Genomic DNA, 9,795 nt, shown 5'->3' on the forward strand with positions numbered 1-9,795 from the left:
GGCTTATGCTGGGATGGCAGAGCCAGACTCTCTTTGACCTGGAGGCCCTGCAACAGTTCTACAGGAAAAGACCCAGCAGACCAGGGAACAGGGCAGACTTAAGGAGCTGTCCGCTGCTCTTCAGGATAAAAGGCAACGGAGAAAGTTGGAGCTGGACCAAACAGATCCTGGTGGGACAGAGAAGGCAGCAAAGACAGAGGAGGTAGCCAGGCTTCACTGGGGGTGGCCTACATGGCACCATGGGAGCTGGAGGCCATCTTTAATAAGGTTGAGATGTGTGAGGCAGCACCTGCCAGCAAGGCCCACTGCAAGAAAGAGAAGCAGCAGAAAATGAAGGGAAAGTCATGCCAGTGATTCTCCAGAACTGCCTGCAGGTGCTGTAATGCCAGCAGTCACAGCAAGGCCCACTGGAAGAGCTGCATGGGGAGCAGGATGCAGGGCAGGTCCAGGATCTGGAGACCAAGATGAAATGGACCACCAGGTTGAGCAAGGTGGACTGTGTGTTGACCTGCATCAATGCATGCCTGCAGCTATAGGCCCTGAAAGACAAGGGGAAGTGTTGTGCCCAAAGGCTCGAGACCCCACAAGGACCACCAGAGACCACGATCAATGCAAGCAGCAAAGAGTCATTTATTAGCAAGTTCGAACCCGGTCCTCTGCGTCCTTAACCAGTGACGCTAAGAGAGGCCCCGAGCCCTTGTCAGCAGGGTTTTTATAATCAAAGGCAAGCAGTTTTACAGTGTTCTTTTAATTGGTTAACATTTGAACAGCTAAACCTCCTCTGGTTGGGTCCGGCCAATCTATTTGATTTTCATTGGGTCCTGTCAGAACTGAACGGTCCTAGTGGAAGAAGGGAGGAGGGAAGGGGTGAACTATGTAGGAGATAAGCCCCGCTCCCGTCCTTGACGGATAAGGTCTCCAGGCAACCGCACATTCCTCGGACAAATATCTCTTAACAACCTTGGTAAGCACAGGGGCCCAGCAGTCCTGTTTGTCCTTGAGACAGTTAGCAGCACAGATACCACCCTGCTCTCAACAGAAGCCCTGGGTGCAACCACACCAGTGGGAGAAGTGCTAGCCCACATGGTGGAGAAAACAGCTGACTCAGTACAAGCAGAACCAGAACCTGCTCAAGAACAAGGCAGCTGAGGCAGAGTGGTTCCTGCACAAGGTCTGGAGGAAGTGGAGTGGACAGTCTTGCCTGAGAAGCTACATATTGAACCTAGGTCCCTCATCAGCTCCCCTGCAGGACAGCTCCTCATCTTGGCTAGTGTTTCTGAAAGGCTTGAGGTTCCCCCAGTGATGTGTGATGCTGGGCACACCCCCAAGGAAGCTGGACACAGTTCTAGCCTCCCCAGAGCTCTCCATGAGTGCATACCATGTACCCAAGAGAATATTGTTTCAGTGGGGTCACTGAACAGGCCACACCATCAGACACTGGGAAGGGGTGAACCCGATGGGCATCTGGGTACCAGGAGAGCTTCCCTGGTCTGCAGGGTCAACATAGGTAGACTGGAATGGAAGGGGTAGGGATTGTGATGTGAGGCAAACTCATATACACTCCTACTTCCCCTGGATTCCCAGGGGCCACAAAAGAAAGAAAAGGGCTCTGGACAGCTGTCTCTCATCAGTCCAAAACTCAGCAGGAAGGGATTCAGTCCAAAGGATCTGATTGGCTCCCCCAACTGGGGAGAACCAAGCCAGGCAGGAATGACTCCTCTGGGGTGGAACAGAAGGCCTCCTGGTGTTCACTGCCTCCACCCTTTTTTCACTCTTTTTCTCCTGTTCCCCAGAATTCCCTGAACAATGTCCTCAGAGCTCAAGCCCAAAAGAGAGAAAGAGAGCTGCACATCCCCAGGCCCATGGGTATGACTCAGTTTGCAGGACTAAGGATGCACTTGTGGACTAGAGGCTGTGGTACAGTGATAAGTGTGACTTGGCACCCACCTGGATACTCTTGCCATGCCCATGGGACTGACTCAGAGTGCAAGGCCATCTCTGGGCAGTTGCTGGATCAAGGGCAGATGTGAGGGAGATTTAGAACTGCATGTGCAGCCAGGACAGGATGGTGAAGTAGGAAGACAGGGGCAGGTTCAGGTCCAGATAGCAAGAGTAATATGGTTCGCCAAGAAAGTCAACTGCCTAGCTGACAGAAGTGCTTGTGGACATGAAGTGGAAGTCCAACAGAAAGACCAACAAAGATACATGGTGTTATGGTTGGATGTGAGGTGTCCCCCAAAAGCTCACATGTGAGACAATGCAGGAAGTGTCAGAGGAGAAATTATTGGGTTGTGAAAGTCTTAAGCCAACCAGTGAATTCATTCCTGATGGGATGTGGTAAGGTGTGGCTGGATCAGGTGGGAGTCGGGGCATGGCTATGGGGTATATATTTTGTATTTGGAGAGTAGAGTCTCTATTTGCTTCCTGATGATGCAAGCTGCTTCCTTCTGCCACACTATTCCAACATGATGTTCAGCCTCACCTTGGTCCCCAAGGAATGGAGCTGGCATTCTATGAAGTCATGAGATCTCAGATAAGCCTTTCCTCTTCTATAATTGTGCTGGTCAGATTATTTAGTCATAGCAGTAAACAAGCTGACTAGAACATATGGGCTTGGAGGTATCAGTGAGTGATAAGAAGGGGAGTGTAGAGGGGGAGGTGATACAAAGAGGAAGAAGCCTCTGAAGAGAACAAGACAGTAATTTTTCTGTAGACTACCCTGTTCTGGGCAGGAGTCTGTTACTTTGTAATCTTTGCTTTGCAATAAACATGCTGCTTGTTTGTTACATTTGTAGCCTGTTCTTCATTTCTCTGCTAAGTGTATCCTCTGTACCAAAGGCAAGAAGATCCCTTGAGCCCTGGAGTTTGGGGCCAGAATAAATAACACAACACTCCCACCCCCACCCCCATCTAAAGACAGGAGTTGAATGCAGGCTTTGGAGGCCACAGTCAAGGGAAGTCAAAGGTGCAGGGCCTCTGGGAAGTGTTTTCACATGGGCTCAGAGACAGGTTGGGCGGGTCAAAGGAAATGTTTATAATCAGTAACCTCTGGCCCAGGGATATTTTATATATGTTGAGTAAATGGCAACCAAAAAAGTAACAGATTTTATATCAATGATGTAAAATAAGAAAATGTGTTGAGCTCATTCCATATTAATAATGTGGGCACTTGGATGGTTTAGATTCTAAATTGGTTGGTAGTTAATGCAACCAATTGTGTGGTGACGGCTTCCCAGGAAAGTTTTCCTTCTGAGTGAGCAATTTACAGATAATGTTTCCCCACTAGTTATTCACTATGTCAGGGTGACTCCAACAATAGGCTGGGTCAGTGATTGACCTGACGTACCTCACCCTAACTATGTCTTTCTGTTTTCTCTTTCCATCCCTTGAAAAGAAGCCTAAAGATAAAAACCTGGAAAATGTTTTCTTATGAAAAGTAAATGAAGGAAAAAGAATGCAAACATCCATTCATGAAATTATATTTCCCAGGGGTATTCAAGGTGTAACTATGTAACCTATGTAACTTATCTCTGCATATCTAACTTATTTTGGGTAGAGATTTTCTCATAGTAAAGAAAAGATAAGATGGCACTTTGACTATCAATGTGATCCTTCCACATTTCAGTTGGGACACTGGTGCTACTCGTAGTATAGAAATAGAATGCTCAACAGGGAATGTCAGTTACCTCATACAGGAGACTGAGAACTAGTGTGCAAAGGGAAACTAACAAAATTTTACAAGAGTATGCTCCCTGTGCCAAAGGTTCACCCATTGGATAAGAATCTACTGAGCCGGTGCTGGCACATATAAACACTGCTTCCTGCTTCTATTCTTGGTGTATCATGTCTCTCCCAAATATCCTACAAAAATTTCACTTGGGCCACTACCTTTCACTGTCCTAACACACCATTCCTTAGAATTCCGAATCACAGTAACACAAACTCTAACCTAAGTATAACAGGTTACCAGAAGCCAGTCCTTAACACCATGGTGTATTAATGATTTCTTCAACAGATACAGGGACTGCATTCAGATGCTTTCTGAGTGCACAGTGCTTGTTTCTCTCTTCCCATGGGTTTTGCATGAGCGTTGCATACATTTCTTGCCCAACAGACTTGGACCCCCTTATAGCATCATCTCCAGGCACCCAAGCCTCACAGATTCCAAGACACTGCATCATACATTTTTTGGACAGTGAGGGTGGAATGATGCAGCCCTCACAGGACAGTCCTCAGGTTTGGGCAGAGGCATCCTCTTGGCAGGGCCTGCAGGAAAGGAACATGGTTAGTGAAGCATGGCAAAGGTAGGGGGGTTGACTAGGTCAAGCATCCTCCTTCCTGAGGCCCCATTCAAGCCCCACATCTCCAGCCCCATGTGGACTGGTCACAGCTTGGATTCTTTGCAGTGATTCCAACGTGCTTTATATGCTCTGCATGTCTGGCACCACTTCCCAGGTCTGACTGGTGCCCACATGTGGAAAGGATGGGCAACATGGGAGGATTCAGGCAGATCCTTGTGTTAGGTGTGGGGAGCAGGCCTGGCAGGAACCTTGGAAGGGCACCAGTGGTGCAGAAATTAGAACCTTCCTAAGTACACATGTTTGGCTGTAGTGGAGAACTGCAACAAGAGAGGTAAGGGCACTTTACAGTGTCTGCTGCAGTCAGGGAGCCCAGCAACCCATTGGCCTCTGGTATCCTTTCACCCAACACCCCCTCAGTGCGTGGTCAAAGAAACCTTTTCTTTCCAAATTTAAGGGTCTCATCCAACCTGCACCCAACCCTGTCCTCCCACTTAGCTGCTGGTACTGTGCAGGAGGAATATGTTTTCCTGAGAGGTCTCTGTGCCACTGATTGGAAGCTGTGGAGCCCTTTTAGTTGAGGGGCAGATGAGTCATTCTGTGGATCAAAGGGCACTTGGTAACCAGCATGGGAGAATCTGAGCAATCCAGATCCAAAGCCAAGGAGCACAGGCAGGCTGAGGTCCCTGCATCTGGAACGGCATGTCCACAACCTCACTTTCAGGAGAGTGTTCTGTGGAATTGAGTTAGGTAGTAGTGAGTAAGATGTTCTGTTTGAAAATCCAGCAGCAGCAAGTTGCCCCAAACCCCAGGTGGGGGGCTCCTTCTTTTAAGGCTCTGCAGTAAGAGTATTGGTCCAGAAAACATGTCTACCATTCTAGGGGGGCTGGTGTTGGCAGAACCTGTGTCTGCTGTGAAAAGGATGTATACATGTTAAGTCAGGTGGACCCTATCTGGAAGCCCAAGACATCTGGTGAACCAGAGGTCACACCAGGAATAAGGGGAAAGTTCTCAGCACCTTGAGGTGAGGGATAAGGAGAAATATGAAGACCAGGGTGTGCCGGTGAATGAGTGCAGGGGAGAGGGGAGATTCAACCCAGGTAGATGGTTGCAGACAGCACTGAGCTCAGACCTAAGGCTAAGAATGTAACCAGTGAGGTAGGTGTTCACAAAGAAAATCTATGTGGTTGTGATGAACATCTCCTCTCTCAGGTAAGATCTTACTGTCATACTGTGCAGGTGTTCCTGGCCTCAGGTATACCTACATCACAAACTTGGTCTGAAGGTGGATAGACAGGAAGTATCAGCTCTGTGTTAGGAAGGATTAAGTATTTCCTGGTGCTGATGAGGAAGCACAAGGGCTGCTTCCAACCTCCTGCAGAGCTGGTGACCCTGGCAGACTGGCTGTGCCATGGCATGAAGGATGGCCTTGCTCAGGGACAACCATTGGTTGCTGCTCTTCTGGACAGCCAGCTCTGCCTGCACTTCCTCAACAATGGGGATGTGTCCTTGATTTGTGCTGTGTCATGGTCTGACGGGAAAACTGCAGGCTGCCCACTGGTTTCTGGAGATAAGCCTGGGTGGGGCCCAGCATGCAGAGAGAGGTGTTGAAGCAGCTGGACGTGAGCTCAGTCAGGGTGACCTACTGTCCTTGGATCAATTTCTTGGCTTGGAAATTGGAGGCAAAACTCCCCTATGATCAAGTCCAAATTCCATGTGAACCTGTGTGACCCGATGCCAAATAACACAAGAAACTATTTGGTAAGTCATGGTACACCTGTGAAGCCCTGATGTCCTGGTCAGCAAGGTGATCATTTAGTCCCAGAATTTGAAGTTTCCAGCAGATCTGACCACTAGAAATGTCTCTGAGGTCATCTGGTGGCACCTTGAATCTCAATGTATTTGGCATCAGAACCTGACCTGTTTGACAGAGACATTGTAATTTTTATTTGTACATCTAGTGTGACATTTGTGCTTCATTCTCCCTAAACTGTGGTGTGTTTGGGCAGAGTATGGCTGGATGGTGCTGGGCAGGTGCCAAGAATTGAATAGTTTGCCCTGAAAGATTTGAATGAAGGATTTGGAACCTTCCTTCCCCCTTCATCCTATGGTACACTCTGTGTATCACTTATTGTGAGTTTACATTCAAATTACTCAGTGCCCTTTAGTTATTTCATTTCTCCTACTGCCCTGACCCCAGAGCTGGCCACTCAGGCTACCCCACTGCCAAGGGATCCCTAAAGTGCAGGTGTACACCTGGAAGGACCACCAGGCCTGCCCATATTCCAGTCCAAACTTTGGGCCCCTGTTTTCTTACATGGCATGTGACCACATCCTTATCCCAGACCCCCTGACATATTTCTTTCTAGGGCATGTGGGTGTCTTGCTCCTTCTGCTAGTGCCTGGAGCCCTCCTTAACTAACATTGGTGAGACGAACCACAGAGATATTTAGAACATCATTTAGGATGGCTCACAGGAATGTCTGATGATATAATGTATAGCTGAGACCTGAGGGAATGTGGCCACCACACCTATCACAAGTGACAGCCTGTCCTCTGCAGGGCCTTCTCACAAAGTCAAGGCCTATATCTGTACCAGGGCAGGCAAAAGTGTCCTGAGCTGCCAAGAGGCCACAGGTCACAGCCTCAGTGAGCAGGGCACATAATTCCCAGTGCCTTCTCCCTGTCCTGTGGACATCGCAACAGAGGTAGTAGTGTGGATGGTCATGATTGAGTAAATGGAGGGACTACAAATGGGACTAGGAGGACCAGCTGAGGGGTCCTTTGTTGGTGGCCATATCTGAATCAGAATGTGAGTGAGTTGTCACTGAACCCCTTCATCCCACTCAGCTCAGAACATACCTCACAACTGAGGTCCTGGTTCTGTTGGGTGGGAGATGGTGGTCCTTCACTTAAGGTGTGGGCCAAACCCTGGCACTATGGGTTAGAACACTGTGGCCTTTAGAGTGTGATCATCTTTTCTGTGCACCCAAAGATGGGTTGTTAGGCCTCTCCATGCCTATCTTCTTCACCTGTGCAGCTGAGAACCATGCTCTGATGGGATGGTCGAAAAGTATTCAGGTAGGTTTTGGGGTCTGACCCCTTGGCAGTTAAGGTGAGGTGCACTAAAATGCTTGAGAACTGCCTCCATGTCAGCACCATTCCTCGGAGCCTTGTGGGCACAGTAGCCCCTGCCCTGCTTCAACACACTGTGTATTTGCTGTTCATTGTGTCCAAACCCAGGCCTGCTCCTTCTCACATTCATCATTGTTTCCCCAATGTTGGTTTATGGGTGTGGCAGCCCATGTTGATGAGGGCTGCCAGGTCTCAGCATGTTCTTCTACAGTTACCAGGTGTCAGGAGGAAGGAAGGAGCTGGTGCAAGCTCTGGAATGACATCCACTACCACATGATTTCCAGGAGGTGCTGATCAGCCTTCAGAGCTTCTGCTGCAGGGAGAGGTAGTGCAGGCATGTGGCTGTGCTGGTTTCACTGGGGGACATAAAGGATTGGATGTACCATGAGGGTCCCAAAGAGGCTGGCAATGGTATCCAAACGTCACGGCCACAATACCATCAGCAGTATGGCATCAGTGTTTCTTGCTGACTGTGAACCAGGCCCCGAAATGCACTCCTACACCTCTTCAGTCCTGGTTTGGTGGCTGAGGCCATGCCAGCTGTGGGCACCATGGCCATCTCCTCCCATCTGCCTCCTGAGGGTGGCAGGATGACAGAGCCCATGGATCAGGGGAGTAGACATGTGGGTCAAGTCAGGGCTGCTGGGACTGTGTCCCAGATTCAGCCAATATGGTGCTTCTCAAGGCCATAGGAATGAATGTGCAGCAAGGAGTAGAATGAGTAGTGTGTGATGTCAGAAGGACACCTGGCAAAGGGCAGGTGCCAAATAATTGCAATGGCATCTTTTCTATATGATCAGCTGTAAATGAATTTCATTCTAATAAGTGTTCACTACCTTCATCACCATTCACACATGAGACACAGCAAAGTGTAATTGGCTGCTGACACTTCACATGAGAGATGTGCACAAGGTTCCAGCCAGAGTTAGAGCACAGAGCCTCTGTTCTTCATCTCAGGGTCAGTGCTGCTTGGGGGTGCACTGCATGTCTCACTTCAAGGTTGCTGATTCCCAGGGAATCATGATGCAGGAAGAATAGACAGATGCTGTTTTGGATCAGAGAGATTTTCTTGTGTAATTCCCATCAGCTAGTGGAGGCAGGAGACAGGTCCTCAGAAGTCCAGCAGTTCATGATCTCAGGTCTCAATGCTAGTAGGTTGTCTAGATGCTCTCTGCTTGAGAGGGCATGACTCAGCAGTCAGAGACGTGGGCACCAGTTCCTGTGGATTTCTCTGTGTGTTGGGGAGGTGACATTTGCCTTCTTTCTCTGGTGTTGGGAGATGCCGGCTGTGGACATCCCATCATCCCTGGTGCTGGCCACAATCCATGGGGAGTGGGTGGTAGAGAGGGTGTGCAAGAACAGTTTCAACAGAGGATCGGGACAGTTTAGGTCTTTGATGTGGGACAAGCAGTTGTTTAGAAGGGTAGCTAGTGTGGGTCTTTCCAAAGCCTTGGAAGAGTCCCGAACAGGATGGAGCAGCTGATCACAGGAGCAGGTGTCCAGGCAGAAGATCAAAGTCAAAGGCCAGGAGATGAAGGTAACTTGGTGCCCTGGAGCACGTCAGAACCATCTACAGGAGCAGAGCATGTGACAACACTGGACAAGGGTAGAAACAGGCATTGGTTGGGTTTGCTCTCCCTTCCATCAGGGTACCACAGGAGGAAGACAGTGGGAGAAAGTGGACAGTGGACAGGAGAACCTGGTCTCTGTCCTCACTGTGTTGGTGAACCAGAGGATTGTTGAGGTGGGGATGCTTGGTGACAAGGTCGGTTCCAGGAGTCCAGATGCCTGGGAAGAAGGAAGGTCATGGGCAGAGGTGGAGGTTTTGCAGACTGCTTGATGTGAGAGGCCATTGTGCCAGGCTGAGTGTGAACACCCAGGAGCATGTTGATATGCTCTACAGGTTGCACAGGGCTGCAAGGGTCACACAGGATCACCAGTGAACTTGGACTTGAACATAGGGGAGTTTTGCTTCCCATTTCCAAGCCAGTTAATGTTGATTCAGGGACAGTAGGTCACCCTGACTGAGCTCACATCCTGCTGGGGATGGTGGAGGCTGCCTCCACACCTCTCTCTGCATGCTGATCCCCACCCAGGCTTACCTCAAGAAACCAGCGGGCAGCCTGCAGTTTTTCCTGTTGGACCATGAACAGCACAAATCAAGGACACATCCCCATTGCTGAGGAAGTGCAAGCAGAGCTGGCTGTCCAGAAGAGCAGCAACCAATGGTTGTCCCTGAGCAAGGCCATCCTTCATGCCATGGCACAGCCAGTCTGCCAGGGTCACCAGCTCTGCAGGAGGTTGGAAGCAGCCCTTGTGCTTCCTCATCAGCACCAGGAAATGCTTAATCCTTCCTAACACA

At 49.4% G+C, this 9,795-nt stretch overlaps 1 pseudogene; it reads right to left on the minus strand.

Annotated features, from left to right (window-relative positions):
• Positions 1–9,580, minus strand: part of LOC124961239 (ribosomal oxygenase 2-like) — a 29,912-nt pseudogene extending 20,332 nt beyond the window's left edge.
• Positions 9,581–9,795: the final 215 nt, after the last annotated feature.

Source organism: Sciurus carolinensis, chromosome 12 (genome assembly GCF_902686445.1).
Source record: "Sciurus carolinensis chromosome 12, mSciCar1.2, whole genome shotgun sequence".
NCBI classification, from domain to species: Eukaryota; Metazoa; Chordata; class Mammalia; order Rodentia; family Sciuridae; genus Sciurus; species Sciurus carolinensis.